We start from the raw sequence: 8,282 nt of genomic DNA, 5'->3' as shown, positions 1-8,282 counted from the left end.
ATGCACTAGTTGAACACTCAGGTCATGTTCCTCTTATGAGTAAATGCAACTTTTCTAGTCAATTCATAATTTCAGTTTTCTTAATTATTTTCCAGAGTGATTTTATTATTAAGATATATCTTATTATTATATCAAGGATAGCAAACATCACAAAGGAAGCAAGTGCATACCTGGGAGTGTGCTTGATGGCTAGTTAGCTAACTTAATTTAAAAAAGTAAGGTTAAAATTATGTTGAAAGCCGAAGACCTTTCCAACAATAAACCTGAATTGAAAGCAAATATAGATAATATATATAATTTCAAGTTGAAGGCTAACCATCAGACAAAAAACATGCTTCTGTGCTTATTGATAATGAGGTTCAATCATGGTACAACTACTAATACTCATGTCACACCTTAATTTATGAAAGATTCTTTGAGATAAGGTATGCTTTGGGTCAAATTATTAAGTTTTTTAATTGACAGACAATGTGAAGAGGCACAGTTAAACTCTCTTTTACCTAGCAGAACTTTGTATTGATCAAATGCCTTCAAATTTGGTGTAGTTCTTTCAATCTAAGATATCAAGGCATCCATTTTTTTGCTTAAACTCTACCTCAAGTTTATCCCTATTTGAGTGTCTCCTATCTTTCAGTGCCATATTTAGTTGATCAAAGTCAAAAGATGGACTTGGAACTAAAAAAATGTTCAGTTTGAAAAAAATGAGCCATGCAATGAAAGATAAGAGACTACTTGGTTTGAAAAAAAATTTGGTTTTTATTTTTCTCTCACTTTTTATTTTAAAAATGTCACAGGTAAATTATATGCTTTATGGAAAATGGATCACATAAAGCTTTTTGAGATTCACGGAAAATGGATCAATCAAAACTTAAGCACAACCTTTAAGGGTTTGGTACAGGTTGCTTGATTATTTGCATTGAGATTGTTGAATAAATGCTAATATAATAATGCTAACTCTAATAGGGGAACCTTTAAGGGAAGATGGGCTTTCAGCTAGCTTCAATGCCTCAAAGGTGTGCAAGGCTTGAAATGGCTCATGATCTGATAGGTGTGAAAGTTTTATGAGGCTTGATATTCTTATTTCTTATAGTTACTCTGAGTTTGAAGATATATAGATCTTTATGTTACTGGGGACTTGTATGAGAATGATGTTATCACACATGCTACGATCGTTGTTCCTCGCAGAAGGGTATGTTTCCATATTCTTTTTTATTTATTTCTTATGATTCTTTTTTCTTCACGGGGGTATGTTCTATATGCCACCAAACCCTTCTTCTTTTTCTCTATTTTTTATTCATTTTAAATAAGTATGATTGGCAATGAAAATATTATGGAAGTTCTTTCCTATATAATCTTTTCAAAAATTGAAGTGTTTAAATTGATTTTAAATTAATTATTAATTATTTTGCTTTCAACATATTAATGGGAGGATATTTCTTAGGGACACATTTTTAGTGTAATTTTTTGTTTTTAATATATTATTTTCTGATAGGAATTTGGGTTTTTTCTAAAAAAATTTGTAAAAAGTTTACATTAAAGGTTATTACACCTTGATAGGGTGATTCTTTTTTCTTTTTTTTTTTTAAATTTTGAACCAAGAAGAATACTAAAATATCAACCGAAACTACATCAAGTTTTGATTTTTGTCCATTATAAGCGGCCTTCGGTCTACATTAATTTGAAGTTGGACAAATTTTTGGACGTGAAATGTTAGTATAATACATTTTAACATCTTTAATTTTGGATGAAGCATGAGTCTTAATTTTAGTAAGTAGTAAAAAAATGTGTTGAAAATTAATTTATATTTATTTCTATGTTTTCATTCCCCATTAGCAAAATTTGTCTCGTTCCTTCTTATTAGCTAAAAGAGAAAATGAAAATTCGTAATACTGAAACAATAAGGGGGTGTTTAGTTTAGTTATTTTCTATTTTCATTTTCACTGAAAACAGAAAATGGTGATGAAAATATGTTTGGTTGGATTTTTGAAAACATTTTCAATGAAAATATTTTCCCAAACGAACCAGAAAATGGAAACAATAAAATCCCATTTTTAGTGTTTTTAGTTGAAAACAGGAACCTCATTTTGGGTAAAATGAAAATGCAGTGGCAAGGAATGCAATTTTAAACAAATAAAAAAATACAAGAATTATATCATAAATTTTCAGTGTTTTTATTTCCTGAAAACAGAAAATAAGAAGTCAAGCCAAACATGTTTTCAGAATTCTAATCTTTTAAAAATGAAAACAGTTTTCAGAAAATACAAACCAAACACACCTTAATTTTTCAAGAATAAGTTAATCTTTACTTGTCATTAATCTTGTAATGATACATAATTATAGATAATTTTATACTGATATTATTATTATTATTATTATTATTATTTCAGAATATATGAAATTGAAATAACATATGACTAGAAATAGAAATCAAAGATTGATTGCAAGAAATGTATATGAAATTTATAATTTTATTAAAAAACATAATCTAAGACGGCTTTTATAAAAATGTATACATTTTAAGACAGTTTTTTCTTTTCCCAAAAAATCGTCTTAGAATCCTCAAAATATATTTTATTTTTAAAAAAAAAAATACTTTCTAAGACGATTCACTGGAAAACCGTCTTAGAATCCTTAAAATATATTTTATTTTATTTTTTTTGAAAAAATTCTAAGGTGGTTTTCAGAATCCTCAAATATATTTTATTTTTCTTTAAAAAATTACATTCTAAGACAGTTCTGTTAAAAACCGTCATAGAAAGTATACCTTTTTAAGACGGTTTTTAATTAAGAACCGTCTTAAAGTCTTAAAAATGTATAATTGTAAGACGATTTTTAGCTAAAAACCTTCTTAGAATAATATATTTTTCTAAGATAGTTTTTTATTGGGCCGTCATAGAAAGTCTTTCTACGACGTTGCCTATGACGATGGTTAACAACTGTTATAGAAAGTACATTTTAATCGACATAGAATAGCCTTTTTTAGTAGTGGAAAAAAGGTCAGTTCAACCAAGTTATCACATTTTGAGTTACAATAAATAGGTTAAATTGAACAATTGAAATGAATCAGTTTAGAAATATATATATATATATATATATATATGAGCTTGAAATAATTAAGTTGGATATGAGTTATATCCAAACTTAATTAGCTATATTGAAATATTGGCAGGTGGTAATACATAACGAGTCACTCTTAAGACAAAAGCTAGATCAAGGAGGTTGAAGAAAGGGAATTGTAACTGTAAATATTTTTATCATGTGGTAAATTGGAAGAGAAAGAAAAATATGATTAGGAGGCTAAATATTGAGGTGGATGTGGGTGGAGGAACCTTTAAGAGTAAAGGATGAAGTTTTAAAATTCGATAAAGAGAGAAAGAAAAATATGATCACACACACACACACACACACACTCTCTCATTTAATTTGCCTTATAATTTTTTTCATAAGGAGTTAAAGGGTGATACTATGACTCATAAATTGAAATTGACTGTAATTGATTGTCTCACATTCTTTCAGGATAAGGAAAAATAATTTCATTTAGAGTTGACTTTCAGGAAAAAATGTGTGTGACACACTAAAGATTTCACACAACCTTTTAGTACATTGTATTATTTAACTTTGTTTAATCCATTATTATATTTGATTTGTTGCAATATGATTGAGGTAAAGAATGACATTAAATCTATCTCTCTTCCACTTCCTGGATGACTTTTATTCTTTGATAATTATTGTGCATACTTATAATTTCATTCTAACTTCGAAGGAATTGTCACAACCAACCTTTCGGCGGGGACACGAAAAGACCAAAACCATGGTTCAAAGTATTTGTCTCCGAGGGAGAAAACGAGCAAAGTCGCCACCAATGTTTATTCGAGAAAAACGTCAGAAAAGTCAAAAAGACGATGGTCTGCGTATTTTGAAAAAATGAGGGTTCGAGAGTTGTTTACGCACGGGGAAGGTATTAACACCCCACGCATCCGTCACATGGGACAACAACCTTTAATCATGTGTGCAAAACATGACTTCAAAATTGTGTATTTTCCCTTTTAATATTTTTTTAAGTTTTTCCCTTTTTATGTTTTTTGCTTTTTTGGGGTCGACAAGGGTGTTGCCCTTGCTCCTACGTATCCTCAGGTGCGATGAAGAAATCAGACCTACCTAGTTCTTTAAATCTGAAATTTTGTGTGTTAAATGGATTTTTATCCTTTTGAAATATTGATTTTAGTTGCGAACAAAAAGGTCGTTTAAGGCATTGGACCTTGAAACAACGTTTGAAAATCGGAGAGAATCATTAAGGTGATGGACCTTGAACGACCTCTTGATTTTTAATGAGAGGGGAGAATCATTAAGGCGTTGGACCTTGAAATGATCTCTTGATTTTTTGATGAAGTGAAGAAGTTTATGAGTTTGATTTATTTTGGTTTTTGTTCATTAACTTCAACCCCTTTTTTAAAGATAACTCGTACTAATGATCGGTTAAAACTTACTTTACAAAAGAAAAGCGATTACCGATGATAGAAGAAGGAGATGAAGGTGCACAAAACAATATAGAGGACCCCTAAGGGTCCATAAATCAAGTTCAAATTCTTAAAAGCAAACACTAACCAAATGAAGAATGAAGAACGAACAAAGAACGACTGAAGAACGATGTAGAAATCGATTGCAGTCGCGATTCGACGGTGTTTTAGCTTCTTTTTCTCTTCTATCTTCTTCTTTTCTCTTTTTTCTTCTCAATTCTAGACCTCTGGACCTTGGGACCCCTTTCCTTCATCCCCTCACGCTTATTTATAGCAAAACAAGCCACTTGGGATCATGACAACTCGCCCAGGCGAGCAAATAACTTTATCCTAAAGCAACCCTGCTCACCCAGGTGAGCTGGTTACTTCATCAGGAAGTTATCTAGGTGGCCAAGGGGCTGAAAAATGCCCCAAAAGTGACCCTTTGGCCCTCCTTTTGAGTAATTTTCACATTTTCTTCTTAAACATCGAAAAACCTTACGGAATGCACGACAGCTGGTGTAAAGCAGCTCAATTCGGTTGGCGAGAATCCAAATGTTTGCAAATGATCATCCCCGGGTGAAATTAGGGTATGACAGTTGCCCCTCTTTACTTATCTTTATTGGAAATAAAAGGGAAGTAAAGATAAAGACACTAATTTTGTTCGAGTGATCTCACCATCCAACCGGCCCCTAGCAAAAGCCCAAGCAGTGAAATTGAGGAAGCATGAGGACATTGAAGTTCTTATCGCCCTTTTTTTTTTTTTTTTATAAAAACATGGAAACAGAGGATGTTGAGTCCCGTGAAGCACAAATAAGGACAAAAGACATTGAAGTCTTTGAGATGAAGACATTTTCGTCTTCGAAAGCGTAAATGAAGGCATTGTCGCCTTTTGGAAGCGTAAATGACTGAAGACATTGTCGTCTTCAAAATGTAAATGAAGGCATTATCACCTTTTGAAGGCATAAATGACTGAAGACGTTGTCGTCTTCGAAATGTAAATGAAGACATTGTCGCCTTTTGAACACATTTTCATCTTTGAAATGTAAATGAGTAGATGACCTTGATTGTCTCTGCATGCTAACAAAATTGATTGTCTCTGGAAGGCAAAGAAGACTGTAATAGTCTTGAAAACAATGAAAGCGGATGACTATGATTGTCTCCACATGCCAACGAACTTGATTGTCTCTAGAAGGCAAAGAAGATTGTAATAGTCTTGAAAACAACGAAAGCGGATGACCATGATTGTCTCCGCATGCCATTGGACTTGATTGTCTCTGGAAGGCAAAAGAGACTACAATAGTCTTGAAAACAATGAAAGCAGACGACTATGATTGTCTCTGCATGCTAACAGACTTGATTGTCTCTGGAAGGCAAATGAGACTGTAATAATCTGGAAAACAATGAAAGAGGACGACCATGATTGTCTCCACATGCCAACGGATTTGATTGTCTCTGGAAGGCAAAGAAGACTGTAATAGTCTCGGTCGAAAGACATTGAAGTCTTCGAAAAGAAGCAGATGACCATAATTGTCTCTGCATGCCAATGGACTTGATTGTCTCTAAAAGGCAAATGAGACTTTAATAGTCTCGGTCGAAAGACATTGAAGTCTTCGAAAAGAAACAGATGACCATAATTGTCTCTACATGCCAATGAACTTGATTGTCTCTAGAAGGCAAAGAAGACTTTAATAGTCTCGGTTGAAAGACATTGAAGTCTTCAAAAAGTGGCAGAAGACCAAGATTGTCTCTGCATGCCAACAAACTTGATTGTCTCTGGAAGGAAAATAAGACTGTAATAGTCTTCAAAATGATAACTATGAGGACTTTGAGTCCCCTGAAAGATGAAAGACGAGGACTTTGAGTCTTATGAAAGATAAAGCGAGGACTTTGAGTCCTATGAAAGATAAAAGCAAAGGACGTTGAGTCCTATGAAACAAGCCAATGGACACTTGTACCAAAGGGTTCAACCTTATGAGAAAGCAAGAGATTGACTATTTAAGAGGGCTTTTCATCTTTAAGAGAAGTCTATGCATTTATGAACATGTTTTTTGGGATGCAGATGCATGCAACCTTCATCTTGAAATGTTAGTAATGCAAAATGGTTTTGAACCAGGAAAATTGTGTAATGCTCATGACATTCTTTGTTTTTTTTTTTACTTTGATTTTGATTTTGATTTGATTTTCTTTTTTTATTTCGCTTTTCTTTTGTGAAAGCATGGATTGACTGTCTTCCTTTTTTTTTTTAAAGATGTGACAACTCATGCAACCTTATCGTATCTTTTACAAATATTTTCGGAAACTCCCTCAAAGTGTATGTTTTGTTTGATTTAGTCACTTGACAATTTTGGAGTGATGATAATGGAGCCGTTTGACATTTAATTATCAATTGAAATGTTGATCCTAGGGTTTTCCCCTTTTTGTTTTAAAAAACTTTGATTATCCTGCACAACAAGAAAATGTAAGGCTTCGGGATCGATCGTGTTCCCCATTGAAGGATGGCAATGAATTGTCACACTTTGGTATGTGACCAAGTGAAACTTTCTTGATTTAAGGTCATAGAGTGATGCCATGGGTATGTTGATCCTTCGGATTTTGAAAGCAAAATTGATTTCAAAATTGGGTACCCTCGGATTTTGAAATCAATTAAGCAAAATTGATTTCAAAAGCAAAATTGATTTTGACATTTATGAAAGAATTTATATAACGAAGCTACCCTTGGATTTCGAAAGAAATCCCAAAGAGTTTGCATGAGAGACTAACATTAGATGTTGGGGCATCTTCCATGAGCTCCTGGTCAATGAGTTTTCTTCTCAAATGTGAAAGTGTGAACCTCAGGGGTTTTTCTTTCTTTTTAATATATTTTTTTCAACAATCACAACCGTGTGCGGGTTTCATTCCAGAATCCCAACTTAAAAGCAAAATGAGTCATTCCTTGATCCACATGGGCTTTATTGGGATTGTAACGTGGTCAGGGGTAAGATGGTTATGAAAGAAAGAATTAGACAGACTCAAAGAGTGTTTGAGGGTTATATTGAGTAAGAACCTCAAGAGTGTTGCTCATACTTTTGTTCCTTTCAACTCTTGGGTCGGACTCTACTCCTTTTGTCTTTTGCATTAATCTTTCGTTGTACTTTTGTGCCTTTCTTGTAGAATCTGGAGATCTTTGTCTTTCTTTTTTTCTTCACTCGCCTTTGGCAGATTTTATTTTCTTTTTTTTTTCATTGTTGCCCAACTTCATGCATGTGTTGTTTGCATTGCTCATCCCGCTGGTTTAGCGGTGGTTCCTACTTAGGGCTTCTATTTCCCTTTTGCTTCCTTTTTTGTTGTTTTTAGAAAACAAATATGCTTTGGCTCGGAGGGGGTAACAAAGGATAAACTGGTGTTTGGGATATTGAAACATGGCCATGTGTCATTTCAAATCTTGACTTAGATCCTTTTGTAGTTTGGATTTCGGAACAAAACCTTAATAACACACCCCTGATTGTTTCTTTTTCTTTTTATTTTTATATTTTATTACCCTAATTTTTGCCTATGCTGCCCTTTTGAGTTTTCAACCTACCGGGTGAGAAATTTTGATTTGCCCCTAGGTTCGCTTGAGGCTCATGCACAATGCCTCTCATTGCCCTACTGTAAGGCTCTGAGGTATCTATTCATGTCTTTTATCATGACCTTGTAGCAAGGAAAAATGAAACAAACGGTGTAGATTCTCGAAAATGAATTTTCAAGGACGAGAAAGAATTAAAGGGTTTTCAATTGACAGATTAAGTCGAACGAATCTTTTTC

Source organism: Glycine max, chromosome 15 (genome assembly GCF_000004515.6).
Source record: "Glycine max cultivar Williams 82 chromosome 15, Glycine_max_v4.0, whole genome shotgun sequence".
NCBI classification, from domain to species: domain Eukaryota; kingdom Viridiplantae; phylum Streptophyta; class Magnoliopsida; order Fabales; family Fabaceae; genus Glycine; species Glycine max.
This window is presented reverse-complemented; position numbering follows the sequence as displayed.